We start from the raw sequence: 12,327 nt of genomic DNA, 5'->3' as shown, positions 1-12,327 counted from the left end.
CTATTCATCACATATTATACTGCCAAAGAGCATACTTGGTAGTGTTGTGTTCCAATTTGAATGGTAAGTAAACCAATGTACAATCATAGCTCATAACATCTTAGTTTTCAAGGTCGGTAGCGCAATGACGATTTAAGAAGGGTCCATGGTTAATGTTTTTTACTGTGACAATGTCTATGGGATGTGATGACCAAATAATATAAGGTGAAATTTGCCAGTCTGCTACAACTATTGAAAAAATAAGCAAGCTTACGTTTAACTGTAACAGATAATTAACACAAAATTATACTATGCTAAGTAGTCATAAAATAATATGTAACGGGTTTTAAGCCATTTGCTGTTAAATTGAAGAATAAAAAATATTTACGCGTGTAAGTTAGTACAATTAGTAAAAACTGTAGATTTAAAAAATCTATTACGTCATATTTCATGCAAAATATGTTATAAATAATTTATTTTATAGTTTAAAATAAATTCTAACGCAAATTAAGGCACAATTTATTAATATCTGTCTGAACATAGATGTACCTTCGCGTGATTTTTTTTTTTTTGGAAGAAAGTATCTATACTGTAAGTATATATACTAGAATAAAGAATATTTTGATTTTGATTTATACAAAATATCCTTTTAGTCATGTCAGCTCTAAGTCATCAAGGTCAAGGTATTTTTTTTATTTTCTCCGCTTTCACGTCTTAACTATGAAAACGATCACTTGAATATTTTCAGAAAATACTTACGGTACCTAACATTTTAAATCAAGCGAGTGAAGCATCAGCGGTAACTACTTCACTATTATTCAAGGGATATTTATCAAAATGGCGTATCAACGTAAGTCACTTACAACCTTTCGCTATTGAGATACAAAGTGAATTCCTTCATGTTAGAACTGTAACTCGAATTTTAGGCGAGGTTATTTAGATATTTGACGAGTTAATACCATAAACAAGAAAAGGGAAGTTTACACAAGTCTTATCTATAAAAGCAGGTTTAAAATACACAAATATTAGCTCAAACAAATAAAAAATATATACACAAATATATTTACACTTAATGAAGTCATAGTGATTTAAACATAGATAAGATAGAAAGACAAGAATTATGTACGTTACACATTTCACAATGATTGCAGCAGTTATGATTAACTTTTAGGTTAGGTCCTGAAATACCTATTCAAATAAACAGCGAAATCACACATTTTTTACATAAGTTTTTATTAGAATGATTCTTGTGAAAGTAATAAGTAAATTTACAGCCTGTAAGTGTCGCAATGCTGGTTAGAGGTATCTTCTCCCTTTGAGGAGGTTTGGACCTTATTCAACCACGCTGCTCCAATGCGTGTTGGTTACTCATGTGGCAGAATTTCTTTGAAATTAGACATAAGCAGATGTTTTTTTCACCGATGAGCATGAGATGAATTATAAACTTGACCGGGGTTGAAATTGCAATCATCGGTTATGATACTCGCGTTCTAACAACTGGACCACACAATTAACGCTTCTCAATTTCCTATTTTTTTTATTTGGGCTTTGCTCTGACTGGGCAGATACTAGATTCTACCTACTGATCACATGTTCTATCCCCAAGCAGCAATACTTAGCATTGTTGGGTTACGGTTTGATGTAGGCTGACTGAGCCGGTGTCCCTTGTAGTAATAAGGGACATAACCTTGTGAAGGTTAGTGGAGTGGTAAGTTATGATTAATGTTGTTTACAGTGTCAATATCCATGGTGATGACCACTTGCCATCAGGGCTGCCGATCCACCAATAATTTTAAATGAAATAAAAAATAACTTGCTACTTTATTTAGTCAAGTCTAGCATCTCAATAAACCAATTCCACCAAAGTGAGTAAGCTGAAATTTCACACACATAGGACATTATTTTGGAACGATAAATGAAGAAATAAATATTGTTTTAAAATAAAAACTCAATCGTGGAATTGTGTATATGAAAAAGCTTATAAAATCATTAAAAAAAAGATACAAAAATATTTTAATATTCCACAAAAAAAAAAATTTTTTTTTTAAATGATTTTAAATGTCGTTATTGAAGAAGATATTGCTAGAAGATACGTATTCGTAATTTTCCAAACTTTATTGACAAACCATACGTAGGTATAGGTTTCTCATAAAGAATTGTTTTTCCGATCACTGTGTTTAGTATGCACCACAATAAAAAATTGTTATAATTGATTTGAACCGTTAAAGCTGTTTCCATATAATACCCCTAAAATTAATTCAATTTTAAATAAATAAATCCAGATCAAATTTTATGAATTATTAATTATAAAAATATTTATTTTATATAATATTTAACAATTATATCTTTTTGACAGTATAATATTTAAAGGAAACAACAACAATACATTATAAGTGAATATTAATTCACTCAATGAGCTAAATACTTCATCACAACCACTGCAATCGGTCCAAGCTAATTTGAACCTTATCGACATTTGAATATACTGCATTTCTTAGTAGAAATCTAAATGAAGTAACTTTGCATAACGCAATGGACAATTTAATCTTCATTATCATGGAACTATGTAAGGTTCACTTACGCGTGCGTGGTGCGAATACTATATACATTGTTATTATAATGAGAAATATATATTTATTTTACTAACGAAACTAACCACAAATTTCGATTTATCATCTGCGGGGCGTCTGTGATGGCCGCACTTTAATGTGGAATACATTTAATGTAGACATTTTTAACTTTGCCGTTTCATAAATTCAAAACATTTGTAAAAAATACATTGGTAAAGAAGGCATATTATTCGATACAAGATTATATAAGGTGAGTGGACCATGGAAGGCCACCTTAACGAGTAAACACTTTTTATTCGTTAATTAACTGGATAAATAAAGGAATCAAATTATTAAGTAATACTTTGTCTTATTGTGTACCATATAAATCACTTTTTTTTAAGCTAGCTTTTATCACTTTTTAATAAAATTTAATTTTATTGAGCTCTTCCAAATGGCCTTGCAAGGAACACGGTCCCAAACAAGGCCAATATTATACAGCAGTCGTTTGACTTAAAAATAGAATTGTAAAAATTATATATCTGCTTTTACTTAAATTACATAATAAGTTATTTCATTTAAGCGAAACATTAAATGCTTAATATGTTTTTATCATCTATAAAAAACTCAAGGAACATTACTTGAACACCATACTATAACTAAGAATATATTAATGGGAATTATTTAAAAATAGTAGTAATGAGTATTATATTGACATCAAATAACTTGCTAACGCGTTTCATGATGAAATTTAAAACTTTTTTTTTTACCTAAAAGGCCTTCTTATGGGTCCGTTCTTTGTAAGGCCAAAATGTTCCTAAGAAGGCCAAACTAACAGTTATTATCAATTACTTTTTTTAAGAAGTGATATTCTTTAAAATGGTGTTTTACAATGGGCTTATTCATTTTTTGAGCTCTAGCTGGATTCATTAGCTGGGGTTTTCTTTTTGAAATAGATGTGTGTATTTAACTAACAGGACTGTATTTTGAGATGTTGAAAAAGAGTAACTACTGAGTTTCTTGCCGGTTCTTCTCGGTAGAATCTACATTCCGAACCGGTGGTAGCTTTACTTAACAGTTAATATATTTTGCTAAATGACGATTCAAAAGTGCTTGTAAAAGCCTATTTGAATAAAGTATATTTTGATTTTGTATAACACGATTAATAAAACTTTAAAGCCGTTGGTTTTTATTAGACGCCTATTGTTCTTAACTCACTTAGTACATTTGAACTTTATGAGTAAGCCGGAGCCCTATGAAATCTAAGCATGTAGAGTGTAGAGGTAAGGAGAAGTATCATATAGGATTCCCATAATTATTTCCATAATATTGCTACTTTAGGTAAAGGGTCTCCACCTATAATGAACCTAAATGCCTTTATTAACTGAGATTTTATTAAATTTCATGCTTTAGCAGGGCCAAATATCATACATTTCGAGGTTCACTTTTTATACACGGAGATGCACTCCTTACCTATACGCTCTATATCCGAGTACTTCCCCAGTTGACAGCCCTTATCTATTAGGTGTGCGAGGCCGTATTGCTTTCCTGTACTATATTTACAGTGGGAGGGCGAGCTTTATGCATACAATTACTCACGACCACGGATTAGTATCTTCTTCGCAAAATATTGCAAACTATATTTTTACTTTAAAATCGCTTTGCAATATACCGTAAAGCGTAAATCTGATACAGTTCAGTGGATAGAACACGTCAATATTAAGGAAAGATAACGGGTTCAAATACAGAACAGTGAGTGATCACCTAATTTGATTAATATATCTCATCTGGTATTATATCTACTACAGTATTAGAGCAGAGTTGTGGAACATGCTCCAATCCTTTGTCTGTCTTTAAGAGACCATTTTCGTCAGTGAGACATAAATCAATTATTAATTTATTTATTTGTACTTCACTTTGCCGCAACATAGTTCAATAAAGTTGTTATTGGCTTAATACACTGTATGTTATGTTTCTAATTCAAATTTAAAACGTAAATATACTATTAAGGCAACAGATTTTTTTAAGTCGCCATCTACTCGATTGATAATGTCGTAAGTGTCATACACTCATTTAATATATTTGAATAAATAAAATGATACTAATATTCTGAATTTTGTAAATACAATACTTGTGTCAATTTTTTTTTAACCTGAGAATATGGCTGAAAGTACCGTGTCAATTTTAATAAAGGAAAACCGTGAATTATTGTTATATTTAGTCCGTTATAGTTCTAGAATATACGATGCATTTCATATCTTATGTAGATTAAACCTATATATATAAAAGTTAAATCTCAAATGCTATACGTCTAATTGACTCGAACTTTAGCATAATTACTAATCAATCCTTAATCGCTCAAAAAGAAAGGATTTTTGCAAATATACTTCTACGTCAAATGGGGAATTAAAGTTAACAGTGCGAAGTCGGACAGTTAGTTGAAATAAAAGTAAAGTCCACACTCGAACATTCTTAAAACCAAGTCTTTTTTTTTTGGTTAAGAACACGAAGGAAGTTTCAAACGGCTTAGTACCCCTGTTTTTGTACTCACCCTCTATTTGTCTTTCTCAGTCTCGTTTGACTAAATATATAGACTATAGAGTTCGGTAGAAATGACACGTGATAATAATTATTTATTTACGTTTAAAGTTCGGTCCACTTTATTTTTAATCTTACTTTCCAAATATCTTTGATCGTTTTTGACTTATTGATTCGTATTTTAACTTTGGAACAAGTTAGTAAGAAATATATTTAAAAAATCGTTAAATTTACTTAAGTATTTCGAATAATTATACAGAGATATTTCATTTAAATTATTTTCAATATTGTGTAATTGTTCGTTTTTATGGTATTTCTGAAATAAGTCATTCGTAAAACAATGCTGTCTTCTTCTTTCTAATTTATAATTAATAATGTCAGAAAGAGATGAATCAGCGTTTAACAAAAAACCTGCAAAACTACGTTTATTAGTTATGACTGTAATTCCATTACTGTATTATACGTATTATGTACATCAATTCCTTTCTTTCTGTCAATCAATTTGAACGAAGAAGGTTATAAGTAAATGTACGTATAAACGATTTACAACTTTAATAAAAAATGAATAAATGTTTTATTGTCGTATAGAACGAATGTCGTATAGAACGAAAATATATGTTACATAGTGGTACTTAATAAATTGACAACAAAAAACTTAAGTAATGGTTATTTAAGACAATGTTATGTAAATTAAGTATTACAGGACAAAGTATAAAATATTAATAAAAATAAAAGTAAAGATAAACAATAATTAAAATCAACAAAAGCATCGATCGTATATTGAAAAAAAAATTCGTAAGATATTTTTTAAACTTAGATAATTCGGAGTATTTTCTTATCTAAAGACTCACAATTTTTGTCTACTCTGTCAGAATCATATGCTTATTGATATATTATAGAGCTTATTGACAATGAAAGGCTAAAAACTTAGTCCCAAACACACATAGCAAAAGAAGTACTTACATTTTTTTTTATAAAATTGGTAGGCCAGTGAAATGGACACATGACGGTAAGTGTTTGTCATAGACATTTAAACCATGACAAATTTTAACCATTCCTTACATCTCCAATGCGCCACCAAATTTGGGACCTAAGTTATGTGTCTTGTGTATGATTACACTGGTTCACTCACTCTTTAAGCCGGAACACAATATGCCTACTTTAGGTAAAACATATCACAATATTGCTACTTTAGGTAAAGGGTCTCTACCTATAATGAACCAAAATGCCTTTATTAACTGAGATTTTATAAAATTTCATGCTTTAGTAGGGCCAAATATCATACATTTCATTTCATACATTAGTATTCTGAATTTTCCCTCATTCCTCAATCCCACAAGAGGCAGATGGAGCGCACATAACACTAAAGTGAAGCAGTAAAAGCAAATACAACTTCAAAAGCGAATACAAATTTCCTGTAAATCAAATCGACGTGTCATCGAAACTAGACATTAGTTCGTCTACCTTATTAAATTATAAAGAATAATCAGATCGTTGTTCGTATTCAATTCAATTAATCGGAATTATTATTTGAATAATTAACAGATGCACAGATGAACAGATGACCTTATCACAGCGTAATAGACTGTGCTTGTGCTGTGATGTTCTGTGCCAAAACACTACAATCCGTCCAGTAGAGCGTTGAGTATCAAACATGCATAAAATCTTTCGCATTTATGATAATAATTAATTTAATTAGAACAAGAATTTCTTTTATACCATTACGGAGTAAGGAAACGGGTTTGCGTGCTTTCCGAGGCACGTGACTTTATTCCCACACAACGTCTTTAAGTTAGTTATTCTGATCTGACCTTAAGAGTTACGAAGATTAGCTCCAACTTTCCAAAAACATTTATTTTTTTTCCAAAAAAATCTTCCGCTTTTGTATTAATTTTCCATTTACCCTAAGGATTTTTTTTTTGTAAAATTAATAAACTTTTAGAAATAAATCACTTCAACAAAACGTTCTTAACGTTTAAGCTAGCCATTAAATTATAGTAAGATTTATTCTTACCCATAAAATTAATCATAAATTTTCCGAACATTCACTTGTATGTAAGTATTAAATAAAATGCCTTTTCGACATAACTTATCGACTTAATAACTGGCAGTGCGATTCTGTAAACATTCACTTCGTATCTCACTTGTGACATGTTGACAACCGAATTAAGGTAATACGCTATTATATATATATATATATATATATATAATATATTGGTCAACATCACATACATTACTCTGATCCCAATGTAAGTAGCTAAAGCACTTGTGTTATGGAATATCAGAAGTAACGACGGTACCACATACACCCAGACCCAAGACAACATAGAGAACTAATGAACTTTTTCTACATCGATGGTTAAGAGTCACCAACGCATAAACGTTCGCGATGTTAGAAATATTAACCATTCCTTGCGTCACCAATGCGCCACCAACCTTGAGAACTACGATGTTATGTTCCTAGTGCCTATTATTACACTGCAACAGTCACCCTTTACACCTAAACACGACATTACTAAGTACTGCTGCTTGGCGGTAGAATATCTAATGAGTGGGTGGTACCTACCCAGACGGGCCTACACAGCAATGTCGCATCGAACAGTCAGACGTTTTCTGAGGCGAGTTTAAAGTTTCATATCACACAGGTACTGATAACAAATTTACTTTATGCAAATTAATAAAACACTAAAATTTTCACCCATATATACGTGCGTTTTCAGTAAACACAGATTAACCTATTTGCTATCACGAATTCGACGTTTGAAAAAAAAAAAAGATAGCATTATTTAATTTAGATCATTGCATCTATATTTATACATAAAGCCTTTTGGTTTTATAACAAAAAACAAAACTGCTTAAAGTTTTCGACACAATTTTGCGTAGCCTAAAAGAAAGTCTTATGAACCGACTTCCAAGGAGGAGAATATTTTTGTGTTAAAATTTCATATTTATACCACAGATGAGAGAGAGACAGTTATATATTATAATGCTATCAAATTAGTTCAATAGATTGTGTAAATAATTGATAGATTTAGTATCAAAAGTACTAGGGAATTAGACCACGAGTCTCGGTTCTGAATATTACTCACAGATTATACACTATTTTCCAATATCTAATGTCAATTTCAATCAAATAAAACTTAACAATTTGTTTGGTTACAATAAAAATAATTTATAAAATTCTTTCTTTAATTCGATTCGAAATTCAAATCGTAAAAAAATAATAAGACAAGATAAAAAAATCTTGATCCTTGCACAAAAAACACTGCTTCAAAATGAAAACCATTAAAAAGGTTGTTAATTTTTTTTTTTATGTATTTTCACCAATAACAATAAAAACAAGAATGTAAACTAATCTAAATAATAGACGTAAGATAAGTACAAACAAGTTTTCAATAAATTAAAAAAAAAAAACAACAGACGATATAAATGATATTAAATAGTTTATAAAATAAGTATATTAAATAAAAACTGTAAATAAAAAATAGTAAAGTAATTTCCTTTTATATCTTAATTAAATATTATATTTTTAAACTTATATATATACAATATGGTAATATTTATTTTTAAAAAACCTTGCTGATTTTTTTTTGCCCAAATGACTCTTGGTGCGTGAACAATAACCGCTGATAAATAATCTACTTTCAAGTAATTAGTAGACACATAAGTAATTATTCCTTGATAGCCTAACCATTTAAATAGTGCTGGGAATTGCGAATTAATTGAAACAATTCCCAGTGTATTATTATAGACACGAACAATCTTATTTCCCGGCACTCTCGGTTCGATTTGCCGTTGTTCTTTTTTCAAACGATTAAAATAGAAAACTGTTGCGATTAGCTGTTGACTATTTAAATTTATTGAAAATGTATTTATTTATCTGTATATTATTGTTTGTTTAATTCTTTCCGCTTGGAAAAGGCAATGGTATTCAGCGTTCAGCCTAAATATATATTTATCCGTTTTTGTATAGATCCTTGCGTAAATATTTATTATCAAATAATATTTGGTTCTTCTAGTCAGTTCACTCTGTACCTACTACAAGTATACGGGTATTCCCGGTACCATATGTTTTCAAAAGTAGTACGTGTTGTACATTAAGGATAACCAAAACTATATAAAAAGTGTAGAGCATAATAATCGATACTGTTCTGAGATATAATAGATATCGGCCGTATTAAAAATATTCGTCTAGTTTTAAGTGATTACCAAATTGTATAATAAACTAAATGAAAATAGCAAATCTATTCACGCCCGTAATTATTTAAGGAGGTTCCCATTATTTTATATTACAGATACAGAACGTTATTGTCCCACTACTGGACCCAGGACCGGATCTACAATATTGCTTTTTGGGCTTCAGTCCAGGGCCCCGTGGATTCAAGGGGGTCCCAGTTAAGTCAAGTCAAAGTCAAAAATAGCCGATAATGCGAAAGAATCCATAACTTTATTAAATTAAACAGATCGTATGGTTTGCAGCCCTACGAGTTCTGCAATTAATCAAACCCATTCAATTAATTTAATTCAATCTACGTTCAGATACGTCTTAGGTTGGCCCCTAATTAGTGTTAGCCCATGGCCCCCTAAACTTACGGTCCTGCCCTGACTGGGCTCAAGTTTCCGAATTCCAAATAAATTTAGAAATTTAACTATCACACAATTTCGTTGATATATTTTATTTCATTTACATATGAAAGAAATTCATCCTTGTGTCTTATATTGCTTTTCTTTACGACTGAGATAAATTATAAAAACAAAGTGACAACGAAAACTATTGCCAGTCCGGATTTCAATCCAGTATTCGATTCAAATCCACGTGTTCTGTCCCCTGATCCGTGCCGGCTCTTACGAGGATAATATCCACATTTCTGTATTATATGTATAATTTGATTGAAGATAAACTTTATTTAATTAAAGTCTATAATAGAGATATTATACTATGTTATATGTATATTTATTCAAAAAAGTTTTTTTGCAAACATTTTATTAAATATACGACTTTATTTTAATCGACCGTTATGTCGCTACAATTAAAATCTGTACAAAAAAGTGCCTTCGAGTGTAACTGAACAGAGTTCAATAGCCTTACATGAAGCCTTTAACAATTGAAAAAAATATCATTCGAAACAAAATTAACTTTATATTATAAATATAAAACCTTTGAACAAATATACAACATATCATGAAGTATTTTACTGTTTTTTAAAACATAGGATTTACGTACCGTTTTCTTAACTAAGTAAATAAATACAAATCAAATCAAAAAAAAAAAAAATTAAAATTCGAACATTACATTTTTAACAAAATAGTTTTGTTAGAAACTTAATTATCTAGGCAATGTTATTTTAATAAATACATGTATTATGTATTTCAATCGATTTTAAAATATCGCGACGACGACGCAACCGTCAATAAATCGGTGTTTTTTTTTTCGTAATATTGTTTCTTGCACGTGTTTATAAATGATTTACGATTAAATAAAGAAGTCTACAGCCTAATACAAATATGTGTATAAAATTGATTTTAAACTTTTAATCGATACATTTATAATAATAAATTAAATTGAAATATTTATATTTCGTATTCGTAATTTAAAAAAAAAATGAATGTGTCAATTAACAGTTTATTAGTAAGTATATATATATATTTAGATCATAATTCAAAACTTTAATAACAAATATGCATATAAAAATATATATAAGTAATAATGAAGTACTATATTTAGTAATAAGTACTTAAAACTAGTCTATTAAAAGTAAATTTGTAACTTGCAATTTAATTTACGATAATCGTTAGATACCAGGAAATCTCATTATGCAAATTATAATTTAAAAAAATGCAAAAACACAAATGCCTTTACCACAAAAAAAAAAAAACTTAAAAACTTTTCGTTTCATTTACATAACATTCGATCGCGTAAAAATCAATGCCATTCAGATAAAATCGTTAACGTATTCGTGATACGTCGCATTTTCCGATCGATGTTTAAGGATAATTTAAATTAAAAAGTCAACTCATTAACGTTTCTTCGCCTAAATACATGACAAGTATCTCCCTCCTCGTTCCCCCTCTTACATAAAGTGACAATAAGTCCGCACACACACGGCCGTATTGTTTGTACACTCACACACGCACCGAACCGGCTAGGTATTCAGTTTCCCGCCACCGGCGCGAACACGCACACAAAACACCGTGAACAAACAATACAAACACCAACACACAAGTAAATTTAAACTCACCTCAAAATAAATCCATTAGAAAACACACTTGTTCAAACAACTAGCGCTTAGCCTCGAAAACGCGTTGAAAAAACACTCGCCGCATCTGATGTGTGCTCAACACTTTTCAAAACTTTCGGTCCAATCTAAACTCCTTGGTTAGCACCTCCCGCAAGTGTTCCCGCCAAATCTCGGTTCGATTTTTGAAACTTTTCGAAACTCGCGAACTGTCAAATCTATTTATAACACGTTTATGATCGACGATTACAGCCGTTATCTTTTTAATTGGATCCTTGTAAACAAACCAAATCCCATGCTAATTCACCTTACATTTTTAAACGAACTTCCGCGGAACACGATGCGCGATTCGACTAACTACTAAAACAAAATAAAAGAAACACGGCGAGGCCCCAACACAATTATTAGCACACGTTGCGCGGTAAAAATAAACTATGATTAACTGCTATTAAGATTCGCAGAGTCACCGGCGAGCGACATGCGAGTGAGGCAAAAAAAATATTTATAAAAACGATTATTGTCGGAGCCGGCAATAAAATCGCGAATTTGTTTACCGCGTTACTATTTTTGTGGCTAAAAGCGATACCGATATGAATAATTATCGGCAGCGAACGAACATCGACGCATAGTTGTCGTTTCATAAAACGTGCGCGTTAAAACTGAGTCGAAAGGCTCGCCCCGTGGTAGAGCATAGCGCCGAATAAAATAAACAACAATATACCTAAATAAGCGGCACGACGGGCGCGGCCGAGTGTGTGTGAGCGGCGCTGTGTGCGTGTGTAAACAAGGGGCGACTGGGCTCGCATGACGTCCTGACAATCGCAGATCTTACTTCCTTTTTAATTGTTTATGTCGTGGACAACACATGAGGCTCATACGTCTTGGGAACATGAAAATGAAAATTTTCAAGATGTACAACTAAAAAAAATATCAAAATTGGTAGTGTCAGAAAATGAGAGCACCAGCAACAACATCAAATATTACTTAAACTTGAGTCTACATTAACAAATTTATGTGTAAAGAAT

At 30.9% G+C, this 12,327-nt stretch overlaps 1 protein-coding gene across 2 annotated transcripts in view; it reads right to left on the bottom strand.

Moving 5' to 3' along the window:
• Positions 1–12,010, bottom strand: part of Foxp (Forkhead box P) — a 70,619-nt gene extending 58,609 nt beyond the window's left edge. Inside the window, exon 1 of one of the 2 annotated variants that reach the window (XM_064219083.1) lies at positions 11,306–12,010. The gene's annotated coding sequence lies outside the window, so the exon portion shown is untranslated. The remainder of the gene's footprint in view (positions 1–11,305) is intronic. The other variant, XM_026637113.2, reaches the window with a different exon arrangement.
• Positions 12,011–12,327: the final 317 nt, after the last annotated feature.

The sequence above is a fragment of the Vanessa tameamea genome, chromosome 26 (genome assembly GCF_037043105.1).
Source record: "Vanessa tameamea isolate UH-Manoa-2023 chromosome 26, ilVanTame1 primary haplotype, whole genome shotgun sequence".
Classification (NCBI taxonomy): domain Eukaryota; kingdom Metazoa; phylum Arthropoda; class Insecta; order Lepidoptera; family Nymphalidae; genus Vanessa; species Vanessa tameamea.
This window is presented reverse-complemented; position numbering and strand designations above follow the sequence as displayed.